The 9,739-nt window shown below is 47.4% G+C and overlaps 1 long non-coding RNA gene across 1 annotated transcript; it reads left to right on the forward strand.

The window, feature by feature from the left end:
- The first annotated feature begins 2,355 nt into the window (after positions 1–2,355).
- LOC117319836 lies at positions 2,356–3,509 on the forward strand. Its single transcript, XR_004530840.1, has 2 exons — positions 2,356–2,445; positions 2,798–3,509. It is a non-coding gene; the product is annotated as an uncharacterized LOC117319836 (long non-coding RNA).
- Positions 3,510–9,739: the final 6,230 nt, after the last annotated feature.

The raw sequence follows: 9,739 nt of genomic DNA on the forward strand, positions 1-9,739 counted from the left end.
CGGTGACGCGTGGTTACAATACTACGGAATATGGTGACGCTCAACGTGCAGTTCTGACGTCATTTCTAGAGCTGCTAGGAGCTTCGGATCTTTTTGGGCACCTCCAGTTGGGATGTGATCAACAGGAAAACGTTATGATTTCGGCAAAACTTCCATCGGTGAACAATTAACCGCGCTACCGCGGACGCGTGGTTACAATACTACGGAATATGGTGACGCTCAACGTGCAGTTCTGACGTCATTTCTAGAGCTGCTAGGAGCTTCGGATCTTTTTGGGCACCTCCAGTGGGATGTGATCACAGGAAAACAGTTATGATTTCGGCAAAACTTCCATCGGTGAACAATTAACCGCGCTACCGCGGACGCGTGGTTACAATACTACGGAATATGGTGACGCTCAACGTGCAGTTCTGACGTCATTTCTAGAGCTGCTAGGAGCTTCGGATCTTTTTGGGCACCTCCAGTGGGATGTGATCAACAGGAAAACGTAATGATTTCGGCAAAACTTCCATCGGTGAACAATTAACCGCGCTACCGCGGACGCGTGGTTACAATACTACGGAATATGGTGACGCTCAACGTGCAGTTCTGACGTCATTTCTAGAGCTGCTAGGAGCTTCGGATCTTTTTGGGCACCTCCAGTGGGATGTGATCAACAGGAAAACGTTATGATTTCGGCAAAACTTCCATCGGTGAACAATTAACCGCGCTACCGCGGACGCGTGGTTACAATACTACGGAATATGGTGACGCTCAACGTGCAGTTCTGACGTCATTTCTAGAGCTGCTAGGAGCTTCGGATCTTTTTGGGCACCTCCAGTGGGATGTGATCAACAGGAAAACGTTATGATTTCGGCAAAACTTCCATCGGTGAACAATTAACCGCGCTACCGCGGACGCGTGGTTACAATACTACGGAATATGGTGACGCTCAACGTGCAGTTCTGACGTCATTTCTAGAGCTGCTAGGAGCTTCGGATCTTTTTGGGCACCTCCAGTGGGATGTGATCAACAGGAAAACGTAATGATTTCGGCAAAACTTCCATCGGTGAACAATTAACCGCGCTACCGCGGACGCGTGGTTACAATACTACGGAATATGGTGACGCTCAACGTGCAGTTCTGACGTCATTTCTAGAGCTGCTAGGAGCTTCGGATCTTTTTGGGCACCTCCAGTGGGATGTGATCAACAGGAAAACGTTATGATTTCGGCAAAACTTCCATCGGTGAACAATTAACCGCGCTACCGCGGACGCGTGGTTACAATACTACGGAATATGGTGACGCTCAACGTGCAGTTCTGACGTCATTTCTAGAGCTGCTAGGAGCTTCGGATCTTTTTGGGCACCTCCAGTGGGATGTGATCAACAGGAAAACGTTATGATTTCGGCAAAACTTCCATCGGTGAACAATTAACCGCGCTACCGCGGACGCGTGGTTACAATACTACGGAATATGGTGACGCTCAACGTGCAGTTCTGACGTCATTTCTAGAGCTGCTAGGAGCTTCGGATCTTTTTGGGCACCTCCAGTGGGATGTGATCAACAGGAAAACGTTATGATTTCGGCAAAACTTCCATCGGTGAACAATTAACCGCGCTACCGCGGACGCGTGGTTACAATACTACGGAATATGGTGACGCTCAACGTGCAGTTCTGACGTCATTTCTAGAGCTGCTAGGAGCTTCGGATCTTTTTGGGCACCTCCAGTGGGATGTGATCAACAGGAAAACGTAATGATTTCGGCAAAACTTCCATCGGTGAACAATTAACCGCGCTACCGCGGACGCGTGGTTACAATACTACGGAATATGGTGACGCTCAACGTGCAGTTCTGACGTCATTTCTAGAGCTGCTAGGAGCTTCGGATCTTTTTGGGCACCTCCAGTGGGATGTGATCAACAGGAAAACGTTAATGATTTCGGCAAAACTTCCATCGGTGAACAATTAACCGCGCTACCGCGGACGCGTGGTTACAATACTACGGAATATGGTGACGCTCAACGTGCAGTTCTGACGTCATTTCTAGAGCTGCTAGGAGCTTCGGATCTTTTTGGGCACCTCCAGTGGGATGTGATTGTCACGAAGTCGTGACATTTGTATATGTATACTATGTGACTTCTTTGTTTTTGATTGTAAAACTGAAGGGGTAATTTTTTAGTGATAGGTTATTTACGGTAATTCAGTATTGAGCTAGACTGAGTGTGGAATAGATGTATTACAAGAGATATTACGGTATTTTATGGGGTTTAACTATAATACAGCATGGCCTGTTTACTCAGTTCTGATTGGCCTATGCTCAGAGTGTCAACCAATCGGAGCACGCCTTGCTCTGGGTTGGGTGAAGCACATGGAGGAAAATGGCGAGGGACGGACGGCCACATTTTGGGCCATAGAAAATACGCATTAGGATGAGATAAAAGGGAGTTCAGGACGTTCCCAGGGGTGAGTCCAAATCTGTAAAACTTGTATTTTCAATGGGTATTAATTGTATAAGCTGTCAAGTCCATATTTTTGTGTATTTTTACATAACATGACTTGGTGAAACAGCGGTGTAAAATTCACGTGAGGAAATCTATGGAATTGTGTTTTGAAGTAATATAATGACCACTGTGTGGCAATAGGAATAAATGTTAGCTCTAGAAACTGTTTATATAGCTAGACAAGATAGGTTAGAAGTTATTTTTGTCATATAAGTTGTAAAAGTAAGTTACGGTAATGAATGCAGATTTTGCCGAACTGCGGTATTGTTTGGTCACGGCACAGTAGTGAGAAATGTTATTGTTTGTTTATATAGTTCAATTGATATGACCAGACTACAGTATGGGCTCCGGCTGAGTGAGTAGCCCGGACGCCTGGATATGGGTGCTATGTTTCCGTCCGGCGACCGGTAGTGTTCCGGAGGAGTGCTCACATGTGATGTCCTCGTCGCCCGTTTGAATGACCCACGGCTTTTCCTAGGACAGCTAATTCCAGCTTCGGGATGATCGTCGTTGCATACCAAACACGATACGGCCCAAGACAGGTGTTGTGGAGAGCACAGGATCGTGACAACCCAGGAGAACTAGGTTACATGTACAGTAATGTTAGTGCCGAACTGTGAACAGTATGTGTGTACAAGTGTACCGGAAGTGGCGGTGTTGCCGAACTGTTTCTATGTTTACATTATCAGCTGATTATTGTCTTTGTAGTGTTTGTACTGGTTAAAGTACTTGGATCATCTAGGATGAACTGTATTATCAATTAACATTCACAGTAGTAACTAAGTGATTAATTTGGAGAGAAACATCCAGTGGTATAGGATATTTCGGTGATGTTTGTATTTGAATATACTCTGGATAGATTTTTGAGTATGAAAAATTATCCTAGTCCTATATGTATTATGAAGTGTCGAGTGTGTGAGGGATCCCGTAGTATGATGAGAATTAGGGTTATTTGTTGTGATAGGTAGTACTTATATTGTATGTTATGTCATTATTTGTTCTTGTGTAAATAAATTGTTAAGTTTACATATTTGCTTTTAGTTATCGGTTGGTAGCTTCCAGGTCTGTAAAGGTATTGGCCCTCGGGTTCGTGAGTGATCAACAGGAAAACGTTATGATTTCGGCAAAACTTCCATCGGTGAACAATTAACCGCGCTACCGCGGACGCGTGGTTACAATACTACGGAATATGGTGACGCTCAACGTGCAGTTCTGACGTCATTTCTAGAGCTGCTAGGAGCTTCGGATCTTTTTGGGCACCTCCAGTGGGATGTGATCAACAGGAAAACGTTATGATTTCGGCAAAACTTCCATCGGTGAACAATTAACCGCGCTACCGCGGACGCGTGGTTACAATACTACGGAATATGGTGACGCTCAACGTGCAGTTCTGACGTCATTTCTAGAGCTGCTAGGAGCTTCGGATCTTTTTGGGCACCTCCAGTGGGATGTGATCAACAGGAAAACGTATGATTTCGGCAAAACTTCCATCGGTGAACAATTAACCGCGCTACCGCGGACGCGTGGTTACAATACTACGGAATATGGTGACGCTCAACGTGCAGTTCTGACGTCATTTCTAGAGCTGCTAGGAGCTTCGGATCTTTTTGGGCACCTCCAGTGGGATGTGATCAACAGGAAAACGTTATGATTTCGGCAAAACTTCCATCGGTGAACAATTAACCGCGCTACCGCGGACGCGTGGTTACAATACTACGGAATATGGTGACGCTCAACGTGCAGTTCTGACGTCATTTCTAGAGCTGCTAGGAGCTTCGGATCTTTTTGGGCACCTCCAGTGGGATGTGATCAACAGGAAAACGTTATGATTTCGGCAAAACTTCCATCGGTGAACAATTAACCGCGCTACCGCGGACGCGTGGTTACAATACTACGGAATATGGTGACGCTCAACGTGCAGTTCTGACGTCATTTCTAGAGCTGCTAGGAGCTTCGGATCTTTTTGGGCACCTCCAGTGGGATGTGATCAACAGGAAAACGTTATGATTTCGGCAAAACTTCCATCGGTGAACAATTAACCGCGCTACCGCGGACGCGTGGTTACAATACTACGGAATATGGTGACGCTCAACGTGCAGTTCTGACGTCATTTCTAGAGCTGCTAGGAGCTTCGGATCTTTTTGGGCACCTCCAGTGGGATGTGATGAACAGGAAAACGTTAATGATTTCGGCAAAACTTCCATCGGTGAACAATTAACCGCGCTACCGCGGACGCGTGGTTACAATACTACGGAATATGGTGACGCTCAACGTGCAGTTCTGACGTCATTTCTAGAGCTGCTAGGAGCTTCGGATCTTTTTGGGCACCTCCAGTGGGATGTGATCAACAGGAAAACGTTATGATTTCGGCAAAACTTCCATCGGTGAACAATTAACCGCGCTACCGCGGACGCGTGGTTACAATACTACGGAATATGGTGACGCTCAACGTGCAGTTCTGACGTCATTTCTAGAGCTGCTAGGAGCTTCGGATCTTTTTGGGCACCTCCAGTGGGATGTGATCAACAGGAAAACGTTATGATTTCGGCAAAACTTCCATCGGTGAACAATTAACCGCGCTACCGCGGACGCGTGGTTACAATACTACGGAATATGGTGACGCTCAACGTGCAGTTCTGACGTCATTTCTAGAGCTGCTAGGAGCTTCGGATCTTTTTGGGCACCTCCAGTGGGATGTGATCAACAGGAAAACGTTATGATTTCGGCAAAACTTCCATCGGTGAACAATTAACCGCGCTACCGCGGACGCGTGGTTACAATACTACGGAATATGGTGACGCTCAACGTGCAGTTCTGACGTCATTTCTAGAGCTGCTAGGAGCTTCGGATCTTTTTGGGCACCTCCAGTGGGATGTGATCAACAGGAAAACGTTATGATTTCGGCAAAACTTCCATCGGTGAACAATTAACCGCGCTACCGCGGACGCGTGGTTACAATACTACGGAATATGGTGACGCTCAACGTGCAGTTCTGACGTCATTTCTAGAGCTGCTAGGAGCTTCGGATCTTTTTGGGCACCTCCAGTGGGATGTGATCAACAGGAAAACGTTATGATTTCGGCAAAACTTCCATCGGTGAACAATTAACCGCGCTACCGCGGACGCGTGGTTACAATACTACGGAATATGGTGACGCTCAACGTGCAGTTCTGACGTCATTTCTAGAGCTGCTAGGAGCTTCGGATCTTTTTGGGCACCTCCAGTGGGATGTGATCAACAGGAAAACGTTATGATTTCGGCAAAACTTCCATCGGTGAACAATTAACCGCGCTACCGCGGACGCGTGGTTACAATACTACGGAATATGGTGACGCTCAACGTGCAGTTCTGACGTCATTTCTAGAGCTGCTAGGAGCTTCGGATCTTTTTGGGCACCTCCAGTGGGATGTGATAAACAGGAAAACGTTAATGATTTCGGCAAAACTTCCATCGGTGAACAATTAACCGCGCTACCGCGGACGCGTGGTTACAATACTACGGAATATGGTGACGCTCAACGTGCAGTTCTGACGTCATTTCTAGAGCTGCTAGGAGCTTCGGATCTTTTTGGGCACCTCCAGTGGGATGTGATCAACAGGAAAACGTTATGATTTCGGCAAAACTTCCATCGGTGAACAATTAACCGCGCTACCGCGGACGCGTGGTTACAATACTACGGAATATGGTGACGCTCAACGTGCAGTTCTGACGTCATTTCTAGAGCTGCTAGGAGCTTCGGATCTTTTTGGGCACCTCCAGTGGGATGTGATCAACAGGAAAACGTTATGATTTCGGCAAAACTTCCATCGGTGAACAATTAACCGCGCTACCGCGGACGCGTGGTTACAATACTACGGAATATGGTGACGCTCAACGTGCAGTTCTGACGTCATTTCTAGAGCTGCTAGGAGCTTCGGATCTTTTTGGGCACCTCCAGTGGGATGTGATCAACAGGAAAACGTAATGATTTCGGCAAAACTTCCATCGGTGAACAATTAACCGCGCTACCGCGGACGCGTGGTTACAATACTACGGAATATGGTGACGCTCAACGTGCAGTTCTGACGTCATTTCTAGAGCTGCTAGGAGCTTCGGATCTTTTTGGGCACCTCCAGTGGGATGTGATCAACAGGAAAACGTAATGATTTCGGCAAAACTTCCATCGGTGAACAATTAACCGCGCTACCGCGGACGCGTGGTTACAATACTACGGAATATGGTGACGCTCAACGTGCAGTTCTGACGTCATTTCTAGAGCTGCTAGGAGCTTCGGATCTTTTTGGGCACCTCCAGTGGGATGTGATCAACAGGAAAACGTTATGATTTCGGCAAAACTTCCATCGGTGAACAATTAACCGCGCTACCGCGGACGCGTGGTTACAATACTACGGAATATGGTGACGCTCAACGTGCAGTTCTGACGTCATTTCTAGAGCTGCTAGGAGCTTCGGATCTTTTTGGGCACCTCCAGTGGGATGTGATCAACAGGAAAACGTTATGATTTCGGCAAAACTTCCATCGGTGAACAATTAACCGCGCTACCGCGGACGCGTGGTTACAATACTACGGAATATGGTGACGCTCAACGTGCAGTTCTGACGTCATTTCTAGAGCTGCTAGGAGCTTCGGATCTTTTTGGGCACCTCCAGTGGGATGTGATCAACAGGAAAACGTAATGATTTCGGCAAAACTTCCATCGGTGAACAATTAACCGCGCTACCGCGGACGCGTGGTTACAATACTACGGAATATGGTGACGCTCAACGTGCAGTTCTGACGTCATTTCTAGAGCTGCTAGGAGCTTCGGATCTTTTTGGGCACCTCCAGTGGGATGTGATCAACAGGAAAACGTTATGATTTCGGCAAAACTTCCATCGGTGAACAATTAACCGCGCTACCGCGGACGCGTGGTTACAATACTACGGAATATGGTGACGCTCAACGTGCAGTTCTGACGTCATTTCTAGAGCTGCTAGGAGCTTCGGATCTTTTTGGGCACCTCCAGTGGGATGTGATCAACAGGAAAACGTTAATGATTTCGGCAAAACTTCCATCGGTGAACAATTAACCGCGCTACCGCGGACGCGTGGTTACAATACTACGGAATATGGTGACGCTCAACGTGCAGTTCTGACGTCATTTCTAGAGCTGCTAGGAGCTTCGGATCTTTTTGGGCACCTCCAGTGGGATGTGATCAACAGGAAAACGTTATGATTTCGGCAAAACTTCCATCGGTGAACAATTAACCGCGCTACCGCGGACGCGTGGTTACAATACTACGGAATATGGTGACGCTCAACGTGCAGTTCTGACGTCATTTCTAGAGCTGCTAGGAGCTTCGGATCTTTTTGGGCACCTCCAGTGGGATGTGATCAACAGGAAAACGTTATGATTTCGGCAAAACTTCCATCGGTGAACAATTAACCGCGCTACCGCGGACGCGTGGTTACAATACTACGGAATATGGTGACGCTCAACGTGCAGTTCTGACGTCATTTCTAGAGCTGCTAGGAGCTTCGGATCTTTTTGGGCACCTCCAGTGGGATGTGATCAACAGGAAAACGTTATGATTTCGGCAAAACTTCCATCGGTGAACAATTAACCGCGCTACCGCGGACGCGTGGTTACAATACTACGGAATATGGTGACGCTCAACGTGCAGTTCTGACGTCATTTCTAGAGCTGCTAGGAGCTTCGGATCTTTTTGGGCACCTCCAGTGGGATGTGATCAACAGGAAAACGTTATGATTTCGGCAAAACTTCCATCGGTGAACAATTAACCGCGCTACCGCGGACGCGTGGTTACAATACTACGGAATATGGTGACGCTCAACGTGCAGTTCTGACGTCATTTCTAGAGCTGCTAGGAGCTTCGGATCTTTTTGGGCACCTCCAGTGGGATGTGATCAACAGGAAAACGTTATGATTTCGGCAAAACTTCCATCGGTGAACAATTAACCGCGCTACCGCGGACGCGTGGTTACAATACTACGGAATATGGTGACGCTCAACGTGCAGTTCTGACGTCATTTCTAGAGCTGCTAGGAGCTTCGGATCTTTTTGGGCACCTCCAGTGGGATGTGATCAACAGGAAAACGTTATGATTTCGGCAAAACTTCCATCGGTGAACAATTAACCGCGCTATCGCGGACGCGTGGTTACAATACTACGGAATATGGTGACGCTCAACGTGCAGTTCTGACGTCATTTCTAGAGCTGCTAGGAGCTTCGGATCTTTTTGGGCACCTCCAGTGGGATGTGATCAACAGGAAAACGTTATGATTTCGGCAAAACTTCCATCGGTGAACAATTAACCGCGCTACCGCGGACGCGTGGTTACAATACTACGGAATATGGTGACGCTCAACGTGCAGTTCTGACGTCATTTCTAGAGCTGCTAGGAGCTTCGGATCTTTTTGGGCACCTCCAGTGGGATGTGATCAACAGGAAAACGTTATGATTTCGGCAAAACTTCCATCGGTGAACAATTAACCGCGCTACCGCGGACGCGTGGTTACAATACTACGGAATATGGTGACGCTCAACGTGCAGTTCTGACGTCATTTCTAGAGCTGCTAGGAGCTTCGGATCTTTTTGGGCACCTCCAGTGGGATGTGATCAACAGGAAAACGTTATGATTTCGGCAAAACTTCCATCGGTGAACAATTAACCGCGCTACCGCGGACGCGTGGTTACAATACTACGGAATATGGTGACGCTCAACGTGCAGTTCTGACGTCATTTCTAGAGCTGCTAGGAGCTTCGGATCTTTTTGGGCACCTCCAGTGGGATGTGATCAACAGGAAAACGTTATGATTTCGGCAAAACTTCCATCGGTGAACAATTAACCGCGCTACCGCGGACGCGTGGTTACAATACTACGGAATATGGTGACGCTCAACGTGCAGTTCTGACGTCATTTCTAGAGCTGCTAGGAGCTTCGGATCTTTTTGGGCACCTCCAGTGGGATGTGATCAACAGGAAAACGTTATGATTTCGGCAAAACTTCCATCGGTGAACAATTAACCGCGCTACCGCGGACGCGTGGTTACAATACTACGGAATATGGTGACGCTCAACGTGCAGTTCTGACGTCATTTCTAGAGCTGCTAGGAGCTTCGGATCTTTTTGGGCACCTCCAGTGGGATGTGATCAACAGGAAAACGTTATGATTTCGGCAAAACTTCCATCGGTGAACAATTAACCGCGCTACCGCGGACGCGTGGTTACAATACTACGGAATATGGTGACGCTCA

The sequence above is a fragment of the Pecten maximus genome, unplaced genomic scaffold, assembly GCF_902652985.1.
Source record: "Pecten maximus unplaced genomic scaffold, xPecMax1.1, whole genome shotgun sequence".
Lineage (NCBI taxonomy): Eukaryota > Metazoa > Mollusca > Bivalvia > Pectinida > Pectinidae > Pecten > Pecten maximus.